This window comes from Neovison vison, chromosome 13, assembly GCF_020171115.1.
Source record: "Neovison vison isolate M4711 chromosome 13, ASM_NN_V1, whole genome shotgun sequence".
In the NCBI taxonomy this organism is placed as follows: Eukaryota; Metazoa; Chordata; class Mammalia; order Carnivora; family Mustelidae; genus Neogale; species Neogale vison.
This window is the reverse complement of record NC_058103.1, coordinates 125,078,774-125,099,189: the sequence shown is the minus strand read 5'-3', so window position 1 is coordinate 125,099,189 and position 20,416 is coordinate 125,078,774. Positions and strand designations below refer to the sequence as shown.

General features: G+C 66.2%; 12 non-coding genes across 12 annotated transcripts; all 12 read right to left on the bottom strand.

Moving 5' to 3' along the window:
* Positions 1-509: 509 nt before the first annotated feature.
* On the bottom strand, positions 510-590 carry LOC122895041. The gene has a single exon (XR_006382029.1). It is a non-coding gene; the product is annotated as a small nucleolar RNA SNORD115 (small nucleolar RNA).
* Positions 591-2,175: 1,585 nt separating this feature from the next.
* LOC122895040 lies at positions 2,176-2,256 on the bottom strand. Its single transcript, XR_006382028.1, has one exon. It is a non-coding gene; the product is annotated as a small nucleolar RNA SNORD115 (small nucleolar RNA).
* Positions 2,257-3,836: 1,580 nt separating this feature from the next.
* LOC122895039 lies at positions 3,837-3,917 on the bottom strand. The gene has a single exon (XR_006382027.1). It is a non-coding gene; the product is annotated as a small nucleolar RNA SNORD115 (small nucleolar RNA).
* A 1,586-nt stretch (positions 3,918-5,503) lies between these two features.
* On the bottom strand, positions 5,504-5,584 carry LOC122895091. Its single transcript, XR_006382073.1, has one exon. It is a non-coding gene; the product is annotated as a small nucleolar RNA SNORD115 (small nucleolar RNA).
* A 1,578-nt stretch (positions 5,585-7,162) lies between these two features.
* LOC122895038 lies at positions 7,163-7,243 on the bottom strand. The gene has a single exon (XR_006382026.1). It is a non-coding gene; the product is annotated as a small nucleolar RNA SNORD115 (small nucleolar RNA).
* Positions 7,244-8,828: 1,585 nt separating this feature from the next.
* On the bottom strand, positions 8,829-8,909 carry LOC122895101. The gene has a single exon (XR_006382085.1). It is a non-coding gene; the product is annotated as a small nucleolar RNA SNORD115 (small nucleolar RNA).
* Positions 8,910-10,488: 1,579 nt separating this feature from the next.
* On the bottom strand, positions 10,489-10,569 carry LOC122895037. The gene has a single exon (XR_006382025.1). It is a non-coding gene; the product is annotated as a small nucleolar RNA SNORD115 (small nucleolar RNA).
* Positions 10,570-12,154: 1,585 nt separating this feature from the next.
* On the bottom strand, positions 12,155-12,235 carry LOC122895090. The gene has a single exon (XR_006382072.1). It is a non-coding gene; the product is annotated as a small nucleolar RNA SNORD115 (small nucleolar RNA).
* Positions 12,236-13,813: 1,578 nt separating this feature from the next.
* LOC122895036 lies at positions 13,814-13,894 on the bottom strand. The gene has a single exon (XR_006382024.1). It is a non-coding gene; the product is annotated as a small nucleolar RNA SNORD115 (small nucleolar RNA).
* Positions 13,895-15,479: 1,585 nt separating this feature from the next.
* Positions 15,480-15,560, bottom strand: LOC122895035. The gene has a single exon (XR_006382023.1). It is a non-coding gene; the product is annotated as a small nucleolar RNA SNORD115 (small nucleolar RNA).
* A 1,578-nt stretch (positions 15,561-17,138) lies between these two features.
* On the bottom strand, positions 17,139-17,219 carry LOC122895034. The gene has a single exon (XR_006382022.1). It is a non-coding gene; the product is annotated as a small nucleolar RNA SNORD115 (small nucleolar RNA).
* Positions 17,220-18,804: 1,585 nt separating this feature from the next.
* LOC122895100 lies at positions 18,805-18,885 on the bottom strand. Its single transcript, XR_006382084.1, has one exon. It is a non-coding gene; the product is annotated as a small nucleolar RNA SNORD115 (small nucleolar RNA).
* Between the last annotated feature and the right edge of the window lie 1,531 nt (positions 18,886-20,416).

Here is a 20,416-nt window from a genome sequence, read left to right as displayed (position 1 = left end):
GGGATCCAGTCTTGCCAGTCACGCGGCCCAACGTTCACATTCCCTGACCTGGGATGGCTCAAGGGAGCCTGTTCACGGGCAAGCCAACGCGGTGTGGACAACGGGGGCCCCCACCCCTAGCACAGCGGTGGAGCCAGTGCCCATGCCGTGACTGGGGCCTCGCGGACTGTGCCCATGGCGCTTGCCATCTCCCGCCAGTCCCAGAGTCTCCCACTCACCTGTCTTGGGCAACGCTGCGCCTACCACCTGGCGCCCAAGGCACGCTGCAAGACACAAGGAGACAAGGGTTCGTGAGGCATGGCTCCCGAGGAGCTGTCCTCGGAGGGGGATTCGGTCTCTAGTCCGGTCGCCTGCCTCAACACCTCGAGGGGCCCCCGACGTGCACGGGCGGTCCAGGGCAGGAGCAGGGATCCCCGAGGGATCCTTGGCCTCAAGCTCCCAACTGCAGCGCCCCTCCAGGGTCACGAGGCTCCGGGGGATGCTGAGATCCCGCCACAGAAGCCTGCATTGGGCCTCAGCGTAATCCTATTGAGCATGATTTTTAGGTCATCATCGCTCTTCGAGACCATATGAGTTCTCATCATTGACCCAAGCAAGTTGGTGGCGATGCGTGCGGTCCCGTCGCACCCAGACCCCGCTTACCGGGGCCGCGTGCCGGACTGCGCCATGCGCCGGGGTCCTGAGACATTGGACCTGTGGGCAGGGCTGGGCCAGGCAAGACGAGATGGTGCGGGCGATCTCCTCGATGGTGGATGGGCTTCTGAGGAGACACGGAGAGACCAGCTGTCCAAACGCCCCGGTCTGGGGCCCCGGCCAGACGGCCGAGGGCTACCTTTCCCTAAGACCTGGCCGGTGGCGGCCGGGCATATGGCCGACCCACGCACGGCTGATGTGCGCACAGACGGAGCAGGGCCCAGGGTGCCAGCTGCCCTTACCTGGGCATCCCCAAACAAGGGAGATCGAGGCCCCTGGGCGAGCCCAGCCGTCGGCACAACGGCACGTGAGCATGGCACGGAGCACAGGGTTTCGACGGGTCCCCGCCTTCTCCCGAGGACGTGAGCTGAGGGGGGCGGTCAGGGACTGTGGGCCGGGACGCCACCCACCCACAACTGGTCCCACCTGGGTGCCAAGGATTGAGCCCCTACCCTGGAAGCCCAAGGTCGCTCGGGCCCAGGGCTGCCCCAGGGCCGAGCACTGAATGCCAGGTCACTGTCCACCACGACGGCCAGGCATACCGCCCACTGGCCGCCCCGGGCGAGGGTCCGGACTCTCGCCGTGCAGCGCCGCTTCGTCAGGACCCATCCCAGGTGCTTGAGAGTCTCAGGGGAGAGGCTCCGACGCAATGGCTGATAGGGCCTGGAACTCGCAGATCCTACCCCTAGGCCCAGTGGTACCTGGCTGTCTGGCGAGCACAAGGAATCCTCCTGCGCTCTTCGGAAGCAGCCTGGCGGGGTCTCCAGCACCTTGGGCGTGTGCGCTGGGGCACCGGAGCTCAGGCCTCGTCAGCCCGCCGAAACATGCCAAGTCCCGGGCCTCGAGCAGCACCCAGTGGCTGAAGGACACAGAAGCTTCTGAGACCACAGGTCTCACGTGCCCTACGTTCCTGGGCCCACGGGACACGCCCGGATGGGTCAGGAGTCCTCAGGGGCACCTGGGCCTATGGCGGCCACTCCGCGCTTTCCAGGACTTGCCAGCCACCCGGCCCCACGTTCGCGTTCCCTGCACCTGGGATGGCTCAAGGGCACCCGCTCACGGGGAGGTCAACGACGTCTGCACTACGAGGACCGCCACCCCAAGCCCAGGGCCTGCTGCAGAGTCACTGCTGGGCTACCCGCTTCCCAAGGCGTCTCGGGCCTCCCTCCAAGCCCAGAGGCTTCCGCTCACCTATGTTGCTTGTCGACGCACCGAGAACCTTGCCAGCCAGGCCCGCCGAAGGACACGAGGGGACGAGGAGGGCCAAGCCATGGCTCCCGGGGAGCTGTCCTGGGAAGAGGATTGGGACGGTGGGCAAGCATGAGTGCCGGAACAGCCCCGTGGGCACCCGCAGGTGCGCCTACGTTCCGGGCCCAACGCAGAGACGCTCGAGAGTTCCTTCTCCTCTAGCGCCCAGCTGCAGCGAGCCCTCAATGCCCCGAGGGTCTGCGGGATGCTGATCCCCGCACGGTCCTCTGCACTGGGCCTCAGCGTAATCCTATTGAGCATGATTTTTAGGTCATCATCGCTCTTCGAGACCATATGAGTTCTCATCATTGACCCAAGCGAGCCGGGGGCGACGCGTGAGGTCCCTGCCCACCCACAACGCGCTTACCGAGGGAGCGATCGGGGCAGGCCCATGCCCCGGCGATCTGAGACACGGGCCCTTTGGGCGGGGCTGGGAGAAACAAGACTTGGTCGTCAAGGCGAGATCCTCCCTTGGGAAGGGGCTTCTAAGGACAGAGGGAGAGGCCGTCTATCAGAGGGGCCTGCTCCTTGGCACGTGCCCCATGCGGCCACGATGGGTCACGCCCAAAGCCCTGGCCGCTGCTGGCCAGGCGTGTGGATGAAGGACCCAAGGCTCGGCGCCGCAAGCAAGGAACAGGGCCCTGGGAGGCCGCTGTCCATCCCTGGGCCTCCAGAAAGAGTGGATATCAGGGCCCCTGTGGGAGCCACCCCTCGCTGAGAAAGGGCCCAGGACGTGGCCGGGATCGCTGGGTTATCGATGCCTAACACCTCGATGCCTACCGGGGCCCCAAGACAACGGGGGCGGCCCCAGAACGTACGGCCAGGAAGACGCCGACCCCAGATTGGCCCGGCTGTCGACCATGCATCCGGGCACTGGCACTCGCAGCCAACGTTCGCCCCCATGCCCAGATGGTAAAGGTCTGGAGTGGGAGTCGTGGGTGACGGTCTCCCAACAGCGCAAGGCAGGAGACCACTGCCCTGCCCTGCAACGGGGTCCTGAGTCTCCCCGCGTGGCGGCCCCTCCTCTTGGGCCTGGGAGGACAGGCTCTCGCCCAGTGCCCGCTGGGGCCTGGGGCTCGCCCATTCTTGCCCAAGGCCAGCCAAACCATGCTCAATCGTCAGCCCAAGGAAACAGGGAGGGCTGTACTTCAGCAGCCTCCCAGGCTCCCCACGTCCTTGGGAGTCTGGTTCATAGGGTAGGAGCTCTGCCCTCTCTAGCCCCAAGCAACATGCGCTGGGGTTGCCTCGAGCAATCACCACTGGCTCAGGGGGACAGAAGCCCCTGACGCCAAGGGTCCTCCGACCCGTCTCCTCGCGGGCCCACAGGACACAAAGGGAGGTCCAAGGAGGCCTCAGGGGCACGCCGATCGATGGCGGCATCCCCCCGGAATCCAGTCGTGCCAGTCACGTGGCCCAACGTTCACATTCCCTGACCTGGGATGGCTCAAGGGAGCCTGTTCACGGGCAAGCCAACGCGGTGTGGACATCGGGGGCCCCCACCCCTAGCACAGCGGTGGAGCCAGTGCCCCTGCCGTGACTGGGGCCTCGCGGACTGTGCCCATGGCGCCTGCCATCTCCCGCCAGGCCCAGAGTCTCCCACTCACCTGTCTTGGGCAACGCTGCGCCTACCACCTGGCGCCCAAGGCACGCTGCAAGACACAAGGAGACAAGGGTTCGTGAGGCATGGCTCCCGAGGAGCTGTCCTCGGAGGGGGATTCGGTCTCTAGGCCGGTGGCCTGCCTCAACACCTCGAGGGGCCCCCGACGTGCACGGGCGGTCCAGGGCAGGAGCAGGGATCCCCGAGGGATCCTTGGCCTCAAGCTCCCAACTGCAGCGCCCCTCCAGGGTCCCGAGGCTCCGGGGGATGCTGAGATCCCGCCACAGACGCCTGCATTGGGCCTCAGCGTAATCCTATTGAGCATGATTTTTAGGTCATCATCGCTCTTCGAGACCATATGAGTTCTCATCATTGACCCAAGCAAGTTGGTGGCGATGCGTGCGGTCCCGTCGCACCCAGACCCCGCTTACCGGGGCCGCGTGCCGGACTGCGCCATGCGCCGGGGTCCTGAGACATTGGACCTGTGGGCAGGGCTGGGCCAGGCAAGACGAGCTGGTGCGGGCGATCTCCTCGATGGTGGATGGGCTTCTGAGGAGACACGGAGAGACCAGCTGTCCAAACGCCCCGGTCTGGGGCCCCGGCCAGACGGCCGAGGGCTACCTTTCCCAAAGACCTGGCCGGTGGGGGCCGGGCATATGGCCGACCCACGCACGGCTGATGTGCGCACAGACGGAGCAGGGCCCAGGGTGCCAGCTGCCCTTACCTGGGCATCCCCAAACAAGGGAGATCGAGGCCCCTGGGCGAGCCCAGCCGTCGGCAGAACGGCACGTGAGCATGGCACGGAGCACAGGGTTTCGACGGGTCCCCGCTGTCTCCCGTGGACGTGAGCTGAGGGGGGCGGTCAGGGACTGTGGTCCGGGACGCCGCCCACCCACACCTGGTCCTACCTGGGAGCCAAGGATCGGAGCCCCTACCCTGGAAGCCCAAGGTGGCTCGGGCCCAGGGCTGCCCCAGGGCTGAGCACTGAATGCCAGGTCACTGTCCACCACGACGGCCAGGCACACCGCCCACTGGCCGCCCCGGGCGAGGGTCCGGACTCTCGCCGTGCAGCGCCGCTTCGTCAGGACCCATCCCAGGTGCTTGAGAGTCTCAGGGGAGAGGCTCCGACGCAATGGCTGATAGGGCCTGGAACTCGCAGATCCTACCCCTCGGCCCAGTGGTACCTGGCTGTCTGGCGAGCACAAGGAATCCTCCTGCGCTCTTCGGAAGCAGCCTGGCGGGGTCTCCAGCCCCTTGGGCGTCTGCGCTGGGGCACCGGAGCTCAGGCCTCGTCAGCCCGCCGAAACATGCCAAGTCCCGGGCCTCGAGCAGCACCCAGTGGCTGAAGGACACAGAAGCTTCTGAGACCACGGGTCTCACGTGCCCTACATTCCTGGGCCCACGGGACACGCCCGGATGGGTCAGGAGGCCTCAGGGGCACCTGGGCATATGGCGGCCACTCAGCAATTTCCAGGACTTGCCAGCCACACGGCCCCACGTTCGCGTTCTCTGCACCTGGGATGGCTCAAGGGCACCCGCTCACGGGGAGGTCAACGACGTCTGCACAACGAGGACAGCCACCCCAAGCCCAGGGCCTGCTGCAGAGTCACTGCTGGGCTACCCGCTTCCCAAGGCGTCTCGGGCCTCCCTCCAAGCCCAGAGGCTTCCGCTCACCTATGTTGCTTGTCGACGCACCGAGAACCTTGCCAGCCAGGCCCGCCGAAGGACACGAGGGGATGAGGAGGGCCAAGCCATGGCTCCCGGGGAGCTGTCCTGGGAAGAGGATTGGGACGGTGGGCAAGCATGAGTGCCGGAACAGCCCCGTGGGCACCCGCAGGTGCGCCTACGTTCCGGGCCCAACGCAGAGACGCTCGAGAGTTCCTTCTCCTCTAGCGCCCAGCTGCAGCGAGCCCTCAATGCCCCGAGGGTCTGCGGGATGCTGATCTCCGCACGGTCCTCTGCACTGGGTCTCAGCGTAATCCTATTGAGCATGATTTTTAGGTCATCATCGCTCTTCGAGACCATATGAGTTCTCATCATTGACCCAAGCGAGCCGGGGGCGACGCGTGAGTCCCGGCACACTCACAACGCGCTTACCTAGGGAGCGATCGGGGCAGGCCCATGCCCCGGCGATCTGAGACACGGGCCCTTTGGGCGGGGCTAGGAGAAGCAAGACTTGGTCGTCAAGGCGAGATCCTCCCTTGGGAAGCGGTTTCTAAGGACAGAGGGGAGGCGATATATCAGAGGGACCTGCTCCGTTGCATGTGCCCCATGCGGCCACGATGGGTGACGCCCGAAGCCCTGGCCGCTGCTGGCCAGGCGTGTGGATGAAGGACCCAAGGCTCGGCGCCGCAAGCAAGGAACAGGGCCCTGGGAGGCCGCTGTCCATCCCTGGGCCTCCAGAAAGAGTGGATATCAGGGCCCCTGTGGGAGCCACCCCTTGCTGAGAAAGGCCCCAGGACGTGGCCGGGAAAGCTGGGTTATCGATGCCTAACACCTCGATGCCTACCGGGGCCCCAAGCCAACGGGGGCGGCCCCAGAACGTACGGCCAGGAAGACGCCGACCCCAGATTGGCCAGGCTGTCGTCCATGCATCCGGGCGCTGGCACTCGAAGCCAACGTTCGCCCCCATGCCCAGATGGTATAGGTCTGGAGTGGGAGTCGCGGGTGACGGTCTCCCAACAGCGCAAGGCAGGAGACCACTGCCCTGCCCTGCAACGGGGTCCTGAGTCTCCCCGCGTGGCGGCCCCTCCTCTTGGGCCTGGGAGAACAGGCTCTCGCCCAGTGCCCGCTGGGGCCTGGGGCTCGCCCATTCTTGCCCAAGGCCAGCCAAACCATGCTCAATCGTCAGCCCAAGGAAACAGGGAGGGCTGTACTTCAGCAGCCTCCCAGGCTCCCAACGTCCTTGGGATTCTGGTTCATAGGGCAGGAGCTCTGCCCTCTCCAGCCCCAGGCAACATGCGCTGGGGTTGCCTCGAGCAACCACCACTGGCTCAGGGGGACAGAAGCCCCTGACGCCAAGGGTCCTCCGACCCGTCTCCTCGCGGGCCCACAGGACACAAAGGGAGGTCCAAGGAGGCCTCAGGGACACGCCGATCGATGGCGGCATCCCCCCGGGATCCAGTCGTGCCAGTCACGCGGCCCTAAGTTCACATTCCCTGACCTGGGATGGCTCAAGGGAGCCTGTTCACGGGCAAGCCAACGCGGTGTGGACAACGGGTGCCCCCACCCTTAGCACAGCGGTGGAGCCAGTGCCCATGCCGTGACTGGGGCCTCGCGGACTGTGCCCATGGCGCCTGCCATCTCCCGCCAGGCCCAGAGTCTCCCACTCACCTGTCTTGGGCAACGCTGCGCCTACCACCTGGCGCCCAAGGCACGCTGCAAGACACAAGGAGACAAGGGTTCGTGAGGCATGGCTCCCGAGGAGCTGTCCTCGGAGGGGGATTCTGTCTCTAGGCCGGTGGCCTGCCTCAACACCTCGAGGGGCCCGCGTCGTGCACGGGCGGTCCAGGGCAGGAGCAGGGATCCCCGAGGGATCCTTGGCCTCAAGCTCCCAACTGCAGCGCCCCTCCAGGGTCCCGAGGCTCCGGGGGATGCTGAGATCCCGCCAGAGACGCCTGCATTGGGCCTCAGCGTAATCCTATTGAGCATGATTTTTAGGTCATCATCGCTCTTCGAGACCATATGAGTTCTCATCATTGACCCAAGCAAGTTGGTGGCGATGCGTGCGGTCCCGTCGCACCCAGACCCCGCTTACCGGGGCCGCGTGCCGGACTGCGCCATGCGCCGGGGTCCTGAGACATTGGACCTGTGGGCAGGGCTGGGCCAGGCAAGACGAGCTGGTGCGGGCGATCTCCTCGATGGTGGATGGGCTTCTGAGGAGAGACGGAGAGACCAGCTGTCCAAACGCCCCGGTCTGGGGCCCCGGCCAGACGGCCGAGGGCTACCTTTCCCAAAGACCTGGCCGGTGTTGGCCGGGCATATGGCCGACCCACGCACGGCTGATGTGCGCACAGACGGAGCAGGGCCCAGGGTGCCAGCTGCCCTTACCTGGGCATCCCCAAACAAGGGAGATCGAGGCCCCTGGGCGAGCCCAGCCGTCGGCACAACGGCACGTGAGCATGGCACGGAGCACAGGGTTTCGACGGGTCCCCGCCTTCTCCCGAGGACGTGAGCTGAGGGGGGCGGTCAGGGACTGTGGGCCGGGACGCCACCCACCCACAACTGGTCCCACCTGGGTGCCAAGGATTGAGCCCCTACCCTGGAAGCCCAAGGTCGCTCGGGCCCAGGGCTGCCCCAGGGCCGAGCACTGAATGCCAGGTCACTGTCCACCACGACGGCCAGGCATACCGCCCACTGGCCGCCCCGGGCGAGGGTCCGGACTCTCGCCGTGCAGCGCCGCTTCGTCAGGACCCATCCCAGGTGCTTGAGAGTCTCAGGGGAGAGGCTCCGACGCAATGGCTGATAGGGCCTGGAACTCGCAGATCCTACCCCTAGGCCCAGTGGTACCTGGCTGTCTGGCGAGCACAAGGAATCCTCCTGCGCTCTTCGGAAGCAGCCTGGCGGGGTCTCCAGCACCTTGGGCGTGTGCGCTGGGGCACCGGAGCTCAGGCCTCGTCAGCCCGCCGAAACATGCCAAGTGCCGGGCCTCGAGCAGCACCCAGTGGCTGAAGGACACAGAAGCTTCTGAGACCACAGGTCTCACGTGCCCTACGTTCCTGGGCCCACGGGACACGCCCGGATGGGTCAGGAGGCCTCAGGGGCACCTGGGCCTATGGCGGCCACTCCGCGCTTTCCAGGACTTGCCAGCCACCCGGCCCCACGTTCGCGTTCCCTGCACCTGGGATGGCTCAAGGGCACCCGCTCACGGGGAGGTCAACGACGTCTGCACTACGAGGACCGCCACCCCAAGCCCAGGGCCTGCTGCAGAGTCACTGCTGGGCTACCCGCTTCCCAAGGCGTCTCGGGCCTCCCTCCAAGCCCAGAGGCTTCCGCTCACCTATGTTGCTTGTCGACGCACCGAGAACCTTGCCAGCCAGGCCCGCCGAAGGACACGAGGGGACGAGGAGGGCCAAGCCATGGCTCCCGGGGAGCTGTCCTGGGAAGAGGATTGGGACGGTGGGCAAGCATGAGTGCCGGAACAGCCCCGTGGGCACCCGCAGGTGCGCCTACGTTCCGGGCCCAACGCAGAGACGCTCGAGAGTTCCTTCTCCTCTAGCGCCCAGCTGCAGCGAGCCCTCAATGCCCCGAGGGTCTGCGGGATGCTGATCCCCGCTCGGTCCTCTGCACTGGGCCTCAGCGTAATCCTATTGAGCATGATTTTTAGGTCATCATCGCTCTTCGAGACCATATGATTTCTCATCATTGACCCAAGCGAGCCGGGGGCGACGCGTGAGGTCCCTGCCCACCCACAACGCGCTTACCGAGGGAGCGATTGGGGCAGGCCCATGCCCCGGCGATCTGAGACACGGGCCCTTTGGGCGGGGCTGGGAGAAACAAGACTTGGTCGTCAAGGCGAGATCCTCCCTTGGGAAGGGGCTTCTAAGGACAGAGGGAGAGGCCGTCTATCAGAGGGGCCTGCTCCGTGGCAAGTGCCCCATGCGGCCACGATGGGTCACGCCCAAAGCCCTGGCCGCTGCTGGCCCGGCGTATGGATGAAGGACCCAAGGCTCGGCGCCGCAAGCAAGGAACAGGGCCCTGGGAGGCCGCTGTCCATCCCTGGGCCTCCAGAAAGAGTGGATATCAGGGCCCCTGTGGGAGCCACCCCTCGCTGAGAAAGGGCCCAGGACGTGGCCGGGATCGCTGGGTTATAGATGCCTAACACCTCGATGCCTACCGGGGCCCCAAGACAACGGGGGCGGCCCCAGAACGTACGGCCAGGAAGACGCCGACCCCAGATTGGCCCGGCTGTCGACCATGCATCCGGGCACTGGCACTCGCAGCCAACGTTCGCCCCCATGCCCAGATGGTAAAGGTCTGGAGTGGGAGTCGTGGGTGACGGTCTCCCAACAGCGCAAGGCAGGAGACCACTGCCCTGCCCTGCAACGGGGTCCTGAGTCTCCCCGCGTGGCGGCCCCTCCTCTTGGGCCTGGGAGGACAGGCTCTCGCGCAGTGCCCGCTGGGGCCTGGGGCTCGCCCATTCTTGCCCAAGGCCAGCCAAACCATGCTCAATCGTCAGCCCAAGGAAACAGGGAGGGCTGTACTTCAGCAGCCTCCCAGGCTCCCAACGTCCTTGGGAGTCTGGTTCATAGGGTAGGAGCTCTGCCCTCTCTAGCCCCAAGCAACATGCGCTGGGGTTGCCTCGAGCAATCACCACTGGCTCAGGGGGACAGAAGCCCCTGACGCCAAGGGTCCTCCGACCCGTCTCCTCGCGGGCCCACAGGACACAAAGGGAGGTCCAAGGAGGCCTCAGGGGCACGCCGATCGATGGCGGCATCCCCCCGGGATCCAGTCATGCCAGTCACGTGGCCCAACGTTCACATTCCCTGACCTGGGATGGCTCAAGGGAGCCTGTTCACGGGCAAGCCAACGCGGTGTGGACATCGGGGGACCCACCCCTAGCACAGCGGTGGAGCCAGTGCCCCTGCCGTGACTGGGGCCTCGCGGACTGTGCCCATGGCGCCTGCCATCTCCCGCCAGGCCCAGAGTCTCCCACTCACCTGTCTTGGGCAACGCTGCGCCTACCACCTGGCGCCCAAGGCACGCTGCAAGACACAAGGAGACAAGGGTTCGTGAGGCATGGCTCCCGAGGAGCTGTCCTCGGAGGGGGATTCGGTCTCTAGGCCGGTGGCCTGCCTCAACACCTCGAGGGGCCCCCGACGTGCACGGGCGGTCCAGGGCAGGAGCAGGGATCCCCGAGGGATCCTTGGCCTCAAGCTCCCAACTGCAGCGCCCCTCCAGGGTCCCGAGGCTCCGGGGGATGCTGAGATCCCGCCACAGACGCCTGCATTGGGCCTCAGCGTAATCCTATTGAGCATGATTTTTAGGTCATCATCGCTCTTCGAGACCATATGAGTTCTCATCATTGACCCAAGCAAGTTGGTGGCGATGCGTGCGGTCCCGTCGCACCCAGACCCCGCTTACCGGGGCCGCGTGCCGGACTGCGCCATGCGCCGGGGTCCTGAGACATTGGACCTGTGGGCAGGGCTGGGCCAGGCAAGACGAGCTGGTGCGGGCGATCTCCTCGATGGTGGATGGGCTTCTGAGGAGACACGGAGAGACCAGCTGTCCAAACGCCCCGGTCTGGGGCCCCGGCCAGACGGCCGAGGGCTACCTTTCCCAAAGACCTGGCCGGTGGGGGCCGGGCATATGGCCGACCCACGCACGGCTGATGTGCGCACAGACGGAGCAGGGCCCAGGGTGCCAGCTGCCCTTACCTGGGCATCCCCAAACAAGGGAGATCGAGGCCCCTGGGCGAGCCCAGCCGTCGGCAGAACGGCACGTGAGCATGGCACGGAGCACAGGGTTTCGACGGGTCCCCGCTGTCTCCCGTGGACGTGAGCTGAGGGGGGCGGTCAGGGACTGTGGGCCGGGACGCCGCCCACCCACACCTGGTCCTACCTGGGAGCCAAGGATCGGAGCCCCTACCCTGGAAGCCCAAGGTGGCTCGGGCCCAGGGCTGCCCCAGGGCTGAGCACTGAATGCCAGGTCACTGTCCACCACGACGGCCAGGCACACCGCCCACTGGCCGCCCCGGGCGAGGGTCCGGACTCTCGCCGTGCAGCGCCGCTTCGTCAGGACCCATCCCAGGTGCTTGAGAGTCTCAGGGGAGAGGCTCCGACGCAATGGCTGATAGGGCCTGGAACTCGCAGATCCTACCCCTCGGCCCATGGTACCTGGCTGTCTGGCGAGCACAAGGAATCCTCCTGCGCTCTTCGGAAGCAGCCTGGCGGGGTCTCCAGCCCCTTGGGCGTCTGCGCTGGGGCACCGGAGCTCAGGCCTCGTCAGCCCGCCGAAACATGCCAAGTCCCGGGCCTCGAGCAGCACCCAGTGGCTGAAGGACACAGAAGCTTCTGAGACCACGGGTCTCACGTGCCCTACATTCCTGGGCCCACGGGACACGCCCGGATGGGTCAGGAGGCCTCAGGGGCACCTGGGCATATGGCGGCCACTCAGCAATTTCCAGGACTTGCCAGCCACACGGCCCCACGTTCGCGTTCTCTGCACCTGGGATGGCTCAAGGGCACCCGCTCACGGGGAGGTCAACGACGTCTGCACAACGAGGACAGCCACCCCAAGCCCAGGGCCTGCTGCAGAGTCACTGCTGGGCTACCCGCTTCCCAAGGCGTCTCGGGCCTCCCTCCAAGCCCAGAGGCTTCCGCTCACCTATGTTGCTTGTCGACGCACCGAGAACCTTGCCAGCCAGGCCCGCCGAAGGACACGAGGGGATGAGGAGGGCCAAGCCATGGCTCCCGGGGAGCTGTCCTGGGAAGAGGATTGGGACGGTGGGCAAGCATGAGTGCCGGAACAGCCCCGTGGGCACCCGCAGGTGCGCCTACGTTCCGGGCCCAACGCAGAGACGCTCGAGAGTTCCTTCTCCTCTAGCGCCCAGCTGCAGCGAGCCCTCAATGCCCCGAGGGTCTGCGGGATGCTGATCTCCGCACGGTCCTCTGCACTGGGTCTCAGCGTAATCCTATTGAGCATGATTTTTAGGTCATCATCGCTCTTCGAGACCATATGAGTTCTCATCATTGACCCAAGCGAGCCGGGGGCGACGCGTGAGTCCCGGCACACTCACAACGCGCTTACCTAGGGAGCGATCGGGGCAGGCCCATGCCCCGGCGATCTGAGACACGGGCCCTTTGGGCGGGGCTAGGAGAAGCAAGACTTGGTCGTCAAGGCGAGATCCTCCCTTGGGAAGCGGTTTCTAAGGACAGAGGGGAGGCGATATATCAGAGGGACCTGCTCCGTGGCACGTGCCCCATGCGGCCACGATGGGTCACGCCCGAAGCCCTGGCCGCTGCTGGCCAGGCGTGTGGATGAAGGACCCAAGGCTCGGCGCCGCAAGCAAGGAACAGGGCCCTGGGAGGCCGCTGTCCATCCCTGGGCCTCCAGAAAGAGTGGATATCAGGGCCCCTGTGGGAGCCACCCCTTGCTGAGAAAGGCCCCAGGACGTGGCCGGGAAAGCTGGGTTATCGATGCCTAACACCTCGATGCCTACCGGGGCCCCAAGCCAACGGTGGCGGCCCCAGAACGTACGGCCAGGAAGACGCCGACCCCAGATTGGCCAGGCTGTCGTCCATGCATCCGGGCGCTGGCACTCGAAGCCAACGTTCGCCCCCATGCCCAGATGGTATAGGTCTGGAGTGGGAGTCGCGGGTGACGGTCTCCCAACAGCGCAAGGCAGGAGACCACTGCCCTGCCCTGCAACGGGGTCCTGAGTCTCCCCGCGTGGCGGCCCCTCCTCTTGGGCCTGGGAGAACAGGCTCTCGCCCAGTGCCCGCTGGGGCCTGGGGCTCGACCATTCTTGCCCAAGGCCAGCCAAACCATGCTCAATCGTCAGCCCAAGGAAACAGGGAGGGCTGTAGTTCAGCAGCCTCCCAGGCTCCCAACGTCCTTGGGATTCTGGTTCATAGGGCAGGAGCTCTGCCCTCTCCAGCCCCAGGCAACATGCGCTGGGGTTGCCTCGAGCAACCACCACTGGCTCAGGGGGACAGAAGCCCCTGACGCCAAGGGTCCTCCGACCCGTCTCCTCGCGGGCCCACAGGACACAAAGGGAGGTCCAAGGAGGCCTCAGGGACACGCCGATCGATGGCGGCATCCCCCCGGGATCCAGTCGTGCCAGTCACGCGGCCCAACGTTCACATTCCCTGACCTGGGATGGCTCAAGGGAGCCTGTTCACGGGCAAGCCAACGCGGTGTGGACAACGGGTGCCCCCACCCTTAGCACAGCGGTGGAGCCAGTGCCCATGCCGTGACTGGGGCCTCGCGGACTGTGCCCATGGCGCCTGCCATCTCCCGCCAGGCCCAGAGTCTCCCACTCACCTGTCTTGGGCAACGCTGCGCCTACCACCTGGCGCCCACGGCACGCTGCAAGACACAAGGAGACAAGGGTTCGTGAGGCATGGCTCCCGAGGAGCTGTCCTCGGAGGGGGATTCTGTCTCTAGGCCGGTGGCCTGCCTCAACACCTCGAGGGGCCCGCGTCGTGCACGGGCGGTCCAGGGCAGGAGCAGGGATCCCCGAGGGATCCTTGGCCTCAAGCTCCCAACTGCAGCGCCCCTCCAGGGTCCCGAGGCTCCGGGGGATGCTGAGATCCCGCCAGAGACGCCTGCATTGGGCCTCAGCGTAATCCTATTGAGCATGATTTTTAGGTCATCATCGCTCTTCGAGACCATATGAGTTCTCATCATTGACCCAAGCAAGTTGGTGGCGATGCGTGCGGTCCCGTCGCACCCAGACCCCGCTTACCGGGGCCGCGTGCCGGACTGCGCCATGCGCCGGGGTCCTGAGACATTGGACCTGTGGGCAGGGCTGGGCCAGGCAAGACGAGCTGGTGCGGGCGATCTCCTCGATGGTGGATGGGCTTCTGAGGAGAGACGGAGAGACCAGCTGTCCAAACGCCCCGGTCTGGGGCCCCGGCCAGACGGCCGAGGGCTACCTTTCCCAAAGACCTGGCCGGTGTTGGCCGGGCATATGGCCGACCCACGCACGGCTGATGTGCGCACAGACGGAGCAGGGCCCAGGGTGCCAGCTGCCCTTACCTGGGCATCCCCAAACAAGGGAGATCGAGGCCCCTGGGCGAGCCCAGCCGTCGGCACAACGGCACGTGAGCATGGCACGGAGCACAGGGTTTCGATGGGTCCCCGCTGTCTCCCGTGGACGTGAGCTGAGGGGGGCGGTCAGGGACTGTGGGCCGGGACGCCGCCCACCCACACCTGGTCCTACCTGGGAGCCAAGGATCGGAGCCCCTACCCTGGAAGCCCAAGGTGGCTCGGGCCCAGGGCTGCCCCAGGGCCGAGCACTGAATGCCAGGTCACTGTCCACCACGACGGCCAGGCACACCGCCCACTGGCGCCCCGGGCGAGGGTCCGGACTCTCGCCGTGCAGCGCCGCTTCGTCAGGACCCATCCCAGGTGCTTGAGAGTCTCAGCGGAGAGGCTCCGACGCAATGGCTGATAGGGCCTGGAACTCGCAGATCCTACCCCTAGGCCCAGTGGTACCTGGCTGTCTGGCGAGCACAAGGAATCCTCCTGCGATCTTCGGAAGCAGCCTGGCGGGGTCTCCAGCGCCTTGGGCGTGTGCGCTGGGGCACCGGAGCTCAGGCCTCGTCAGCCCGCCGAAACATGCCAAGTCCCGGGCCTCGAGCAGCACCCAGTGGCTGAAGGACACAGAAGCTTCTGAGACCACGGGTCTCACGTGCCCTACGTTCCTGGGCCCACGGGACACGCCCGGATGGGTCAGGAGGCCTCAGGGGCACCTGGGCCTATGGCGGCCACTCCGCGCTTTCCAGGACTTGCCAGCCACCCGGCCCCACGTTCGCGTTCCCTGCACCTGGGATGGCTCAAGGGCACCCGCTCACGGGGAGGTCAACGACGTCTGCACAACGAGGACAGCCACCCCAAGCCCAGGGCCTGCTGCAGAGTCACTGCTGGGCTACCCGCTTCCCAAGGCGTCTCGGGCCTCCCTCCAAGCCCAGAAGCTTCCGCTCACCTATGTTGCTTGTCGACGCACCGAGAACCTTGCCAGCCAGGCCCGCCGAAGGACACGAGGGGACGAGGAGGGCCAAGCCATGGCTCCCGGGGAGCTGTCCTGGGAAGAGGATTGGGACGTTGGGCAAGCATGAGTGCCGGAACAGCCCCGTGGGCACCCGCAGGTGCGCCTACGTTCCGGGCCCAACGCAGAGACGCTCGAGAGTTCCTTCTCCTCTAGCGCCCAGCTGCAGCGAGCCCTCAATGCCCCGAGGGTCTGCGGGATGCTGATCCCCGCACGGTCCTCTGCACTGGGCCTCAGCGTAATCCTATTGAGCATGATTTTTAGGTCATCATCGCTCTTCGAGACCATATGAGTTCTCATCATTGACCCAAGCGAGCCGGGGGCGACGCGTGAGTCCCGGCACACTCACAACGCGCTTACCTAGGGAGCGATCGGGGCAGGCCCATGCCCCGGCGATCTGAGACACGGGCCCTTTGGGCGGGGCTAGGAGAAGCAAGACTTGGTCGTCAAGGCGAGATCCTCCCTTGGGAAGGGGTTTCTAAGGACAGAGGGGAGGCGATATATCAGAGGGACCTGCTCCGTGGCACGTGCCCCATGCAGCCACGATGGGTCACGCCCGAAGCCCTGGCCGCTGCTGGCCAGGCGTGTGGATGAAGGACCCAAGGCTCGGCGCCGCAAGCAAGGAACAGGGCCCTGGGAGGCCGCTGTCCATCCCTGGGCCTCCAGAAAGAGTGGATATCAGGGCCCCTGTGGGAGCCACCCCTTGCTGAGAAAGGCCCCAGGACGTGGCCGGGAAAGCTGGGTTATCGATGCCTAACACCTCGATGCCTACCGGGGCCCCAAGCCAACGGGGGCGGCCCCAGAACGTACGGCCAGGAAGACGCCGACCCCAGATTGGCCAGGCTGTCGTCCATGCATCCGGGCGCTGGCACTCGAAGCCAACGTTCGCCCCCATGCCCGGATGGTAAAGGTCTGGAGTGGGAGTCGCGGGTCACGGTCTCCCAACAGCGCAAGGCAGGAGACCACTGCCCTGCCCTGCAACGGGGTCCTGAGTCTCCCCGCGTGGCGGCCCCTCCTCTTGGGCCTGGGAGGACAGGCTCTCGCCCAGTGCCCGCTGGGGCCTGGGGCTCGCCCATTCTTGCCCAAGGCCAGCCAAACCATGCTCAATCGTCAGCCCAAGGAAACAGGGAGGGCTGTAGTTCAGCAGCCTCCCAGGCTCCCAACGTCCTTGGGATTCTGGTTCATAGGGCAGGAGCTCTGCCCTCTCCAGCCCCAGGCAACATGCGCTGGGGTTGCCTCGAGCAACCACCACTGGCTCAGGGGGACAGAAGCCCCTGACGCCAAGGGTCCTCCGACCCGTCTCCTCGCGGGCCCACAGGACACAAAGGGAGGTCCAAGGAGGCCTCAGGGACACGCCGATCGATGGCGGCATCCCCCCGGGATCCAGTCTTGCCAGTCACGCGGCCCAACGTTCACATTCCCTGACCTGGGATGGCTCAAGGGAGCCTGTTCACGGGCAAGCCAACGCGGTGTGGACAACGGGGGCCCCCACCCCTAGCACAGCGGTGGAGCCAGTGCCCATGCCGTGACTGGGGCCTCGCGGACTGTGCCCATGGCGCCTGCCATCTCCCGCCAGTCCCAGAGTCTCCCACTCACCTGTCTTGGGCAACGCTGCGCCTACCACCTGGCGCCCAAGGCACGCTGCAAGACACAAGGAGACAAGGGTTCGTGAGGCATGGCTCCCGAGAAGCTGTCCTCGGAGGGGGATTCGGTCTCTAGTCCGGTCGCCTGCCTCAACACCTCGAGGGGCCCCCGACGTGCACGGGCGGTCCAGGGCAGGAGCAGGGATCCCCGAGGGATCCTTGGCCTCAAGCTCCCAACTGCAGCGCCCCTCCAGGGTCACGAGGCTCCGGGGGATGCTGAGATCCCGCCACAGACGCCTGCATTGGGCCTCAGCGTAATCCTATTGAGCATGATTTTTAGGTCATCATCGCTCTTCGAGACCATATGAGTTCTCATCATTGACCCAAGCAAGTTGGTGGCGATGCGTGCGGTCCCGTCGCACCCAGACCCCGCTTACCGGGGCCGCGTGCCGGACTGCGCCATGCGCCGGGGTCCTGAGACATTGGACCTGTGGGCAGGGCTGGGCCAGGCAAGACGAGATGGTGCGGGCGATCTCCTCGATGGTGGATGGGCTTCTGAGGAGACACGGAGAGACCAGCTGTCCAAACGCCCCGGTCTGGGGCCCCGGCCAGACGGCCGAGGGCTACCTTTCCCTAAGAACTGGCCGGTGGCGGCCGGGCATATGGCCGACCCACGCACGGCTGATGTGCGCACAGACGGAGCAGGGCCCAGGGTGCCAGCTGCCCTTACCTGGGCATCCCCAAACAAGGGAGATCAAGGCCCCTGGGCGAGCCCAGCCGTCGGCACAACGGCACGTGAGCATGGCACGGAGCACAGGGTTTCGACGGGTCCCCGCCTTCTCCCGAGGACGTGAGCTGAGGGGGGCGGTCAGGGACTGTGGGCCGGGACGCCACCCACCCACAACTGGTCCCACCTGGGTGCCAAGGATTGAGCCCCTACCCTGGAAGCCCAAGGTAGCTCGGGCCCAGGGCTGCCCCAGGGCCGAGCACTGAATGCCAGGTCACTGTCCACCACGACGGCCAGGCATACCGCCCACTGGCCGCCCCGGGCGAGGGTCCGGACTCTCGCCGTGCAGCGCCGCTTCGTCAGGACCCATCCCAGGTGCTTGAGAGTCTCAGGGGAGAGGCTCCGACGCAATGGCTGATAGGGCCTGGAACTCGCAGATCCTACCCCTAGGCCCAGTGGTACCTGGCTGTCTGGCGAGCACAAGGAATCCTCCTGCGCTCTTCGGAAGCAGCCTGGCGGGGTCTCCAGCACCTTGGGCGTGTGCGCTGGGGCACCGGAGCTCAGGCCTCGTCAGCCCGCCGAAACATGCCAAGTCCCGGGCCTCGAGCAGCACCCAGTGGCTGAAGGACACAGAAGCTTCTGAGACCACAGGTCTCACGTGCCCTACGTTCCTGGGCCCACGGGACACGCCCGGATGGGTCAGGAGGCCTCAGGGGCACCTGGGCCTATGGCGGCCACTCCGCGCTTTCCAGGACTTGCCAGCCACCCGGCCCCACGTTCGCGTTCCCTGCACCTGGGATGGCTCAAGGGCACCCGCTCACGGGGAGGTCAACGACGTCTGCACTACGAGGACCGCCACCCCAAGCCCAGGGCCTGCTGCAGAGTCACTGCTGGGCTACCCGCTTCCCAAGGCGTCTCGGGCCTCCCTCCAAGCCCAGAGGCTTCCGCTCACCTATGTTGCTTGTCGACGCACCGAGAACCTTGCCAGCCAGGCCCGCCGAAGGACACGAGGGGACGAGGAGGGCCAAGCCATGGCTCCCGGGGAGCTGTCCTGGGAAGAGGATTGGGACGGTGGGCAAGCATGAGTGCCGGAACAGCCCCGTGGGCACCCGCAGGTGCGCCTACGTTCCGGGCCCAACGCAGAGACGCTCGAGAGTTCCTTCTCCTCTAGCGCCCAGCTGCAGCGAGCCCTCAATGCCCCGAGGGTCTGCGGGATGCTGATCCCCGCACGGTCCTCTGCACTGGGCCTCAGCGTAATCCTATTGAGCATGATTTTTAGGTCATCATCGCTCTTCGAGACCATATGATTTCTCATCATTGACCCAAGCGAGCCGGGGGCGACGCGTGAGGTCCCTGCCCACCCACAACGCGCTTACCGAGGGAGCGATCGGGGCAGGCCCATGCCCCGGCGATCTGAGACACGGGCCCTTTGGGCGGGGCTAGGAGAAGCAAGACTTGGTCGTCAAGGCGAGATCCTCCCTTGGGAAGGGGTTTCTAAGGACAGAGGGGAGGCGATATATCAGAGGGACCTGCTCCGTGGCACGTGCCCCATGCAGCCACGATGGGTCACGCCCGAAGCCCTGGCCGCTGCTGGCCAGGCGTGTGGATGAAGGACCCAAGGCTCGGCGCCGCAAGCAAGGAACAGGGCCCTGGGAGGCCGCTGTCCATCCCTGGGCCTCCAGAAAGAGTGGATATCAGGGCCCCTGTGGGAGCCACCCCTTGCTGAGAAAGGCCCCAGGACGTGGCCGGGAAAGCTGGGTTATCGATGCCTAACACCTCGATGCCTACCGGGGCCCCAAGCCAACGGGGGCGGCCCCAGAACGTACGGCCAGGAAGACGCCGACCCCAGATTGGCCAGGCTGTCGTCCATGCATCCGGGCGCTGGCACTCGAAGCCAACGTTCGCCCCCATGCCCAGATGGTAAAGGTCTGGAGTGGGAGTCGCGGGTCACGGTCTCCCAACAGCGCAAGGCAGGAGACCACTGCCCTGCCCTGCAACGGGGTCCTGAGTCTCCCCGCGTGGCGGCCCCTCCTCTTGGGCCTGGGAGGACAGGCTCTCGCCCAGTGCCCGCTGGGGCCTGGGGCTCGCCCATTCTTGCCCAAGGCCAGCCAAACCATGCTCAATCGTCAGCCCAAGGAAACAGGGAGGGCTGTAGTTCAGCAGCCTCCCAGGCTCCCAACGTCCTTGGGATTCTGGTTCATAGGGCAGGAGCTCTGCCCTCTCCAGCCCCAGGCAACATGCGCTGGGGTTGCCTCGAGCAACCACCACTGGCTCAGGGGGACAGAAGCCCCTGACGCCAAGGGTCCTCCGACCCGTCTCCTCGCGGGCCCACAGGACACAAAGGGAGGTCCAAGGAGGCCTCAGGGACACGCCGATCGATGGCGGCATCCCCCCGGGATCCAGTCTTGCCAGTCACGCGGCCCAACGTTCACATTCCCTGACCTGGGATGGCTCAAGGGAGCCTGTTCACGGGCAAGCCAACGCGGTGTGGACAACGGGGGCCCCCACCCCTAGCACAGCGGTGGAGCCAGTGCCCATGCCGTGACTGGGGCCTCGCGGACTGTGCCCATGGCGCCTGCCATCTCCCGCCAGTCCCAGAGTCTCCCACTCACCTGTCTTGGGCAACGCTGCGCCTACCACCTGGCGCCCAAGGCACGCTGCAAGACACAAGGAGACAAGGGTTCGTGAGGCATGGCTCCCGAGGAGCTGTCCTCGGAGGGGGATTCGGTCTCTAGTCCGGTCGCCTGCCTCAACACCTCGAGGGGCCCCCGACGTGCACGGGCGGTCCAGGGCAGGAGCAGGGATCCCCGAGGGATCCTTGGCCTCAAGCTCCCAACTGCAGCGCCCCTCCAGGG